The following is a 1,505-nucleotide window of genomic DNA, read 5'->3' as shown; positions in this document are numbered from 1 at the left end:
CCCTAGTAATTGAGTCCCCCACTCTGGGAAAAAGCTTCTTGCTATCCACCCTGTCTATACCTCTCATGATTTTGTAGACCTCAATCAGGTCCCCCTCAACCTCCGTCTTTCTAATGTAAATAATCCTAATCTACTCAACCTCTCTTCATAGCTAGCACCCTCCATACCAGGCAACATCCTGGTGAACCTCCTCTGCACCCTCTCCAAAACATCCATATCCTTTTGGTAATGTGGCGACCAGAACTGTACGCAGTATTCCAAATGTGGTTGAACCAAAGTCCTATAAAACTGTAACGTAGGGTTGCCTATTTAAGACAGAGATGAGGAGGAATTTTCACTTGCAGAGGGTGGCAGATCTGTGGACTTCTTTACTGTAGAAGCTGAGTCATTAAGTATATTTGAGGCTGAGATAAGCAGGTTTTTTTAATCAGTAAGACAGTCAAGGCTAATGGGAAAGAAGCAGGAAGGTGGAGTCAAGGATCATCAAATCAGCCATGATCTCATTGAATGGTAGAGCAGACTTGATGGGCTGAAGGGCCTACTTATGCTCCTACGTCTTATGATATTAAGGGTGCTATATAAATTCAACTCTCCCTTTCCTTCACTACTTCAGAACTGTCCCACAGTGAATTATACCCAATGAAATGTTTTTGAGGAGCAGCCACTGTAGTAATATAGACAATGTGGTACAAACTCCCAACGTCAGCAATTGGACGTGATGTGATTTGGTGATATTGGTTGAGGAATCAATATTGGTTAAGAACATTGGAGAGAACTGTTTTGTGTTTTGTTAAAATGTACCATGTTCTCTTGAAAGGACAGACAAACCTTTGATTAGTTTCCCATCCAGATCAACAAGCTTTTCTCTTCACCCAGTGGTTGGTAACGTTGACAAATCATGTCTCCTTCTTGTTGTAAACCCTTCCTTCCTGGCCCACAGATACTCCCATAGAATTGTTACAATGCAAGAACATATTCAGCCCATCATTTCTGTACTGCCTTCTCCCAATAACTGTGCACGTTGTTCCTTTTGAAATAACAATCCAATTCCCTTTTGTATAGAAACAGTCTCCGCACATTCTTTCAGATAGTGCATTCCGGATCTTAACTATTTACTGAGGGAAGGTTTCTTTTTCTCATGTCATTTTTGCTTCTTTTGCCAATTGCTATAAATCTTGATTTTTTTTCACAAGTGGGAACATTTTCTCCCTATCTATTCTGTCCACACCTCTCATGATTTTGAATCCTCCCATCAAATCTCCTGTCAACCTTCTCTTTTCCAAGGAGAACAATCCCAGTGTCTCCAACCTCTCTTAATAATCTTCATACTTGAAACCATTCTGGTGAATCTTGTCTTCAATCAGTTGAATCTTCACATCCTTCCTGAAGTACAACACCCAGGATTGGAAACAGTACTGTATCAAATAAACCTGCTGGTCTATAACCTGGTGTCATGTAATTTCTGACCTTCATCCACCCCAGGCCAACATCAGCACCTCCACATC

The 1,505-nt window shown here is 41.1% G+C and overlaps 1 protein-coding gene across 2 annotated transcripts in view; it reads left to right on the top strand.

Moving 5' to 3' along the window:
- The window catches only part of plxnc1 (plexin C1), a 115,569-nt gene that overhangs the window by 105,622 nt on the left and 8,442 nt on the right, over positions 1-1,505 (top strand). The gene's annotated exons all lie outside the window — the stretch shown is intronic.

This window comes from Rhincodon typus, chromosome 22 (assembly GCF_021869965.1).
Source record: "Rhincodon typus isolate 14 chromosome 22, sRhiTyp1.1, whole genome shotgun sequence".
Classification (NCBI taxonomy): domain Eukaryota; kingdom Metazoa; phylum Chordata; class Chondrichthyes; order Orectolobiformes; family Rhincodontidae; genus Rhincodon; species Rhincodon typus.
This window is presented reverse-complemented; position numbering and strand designations above follow the sequence as displayed.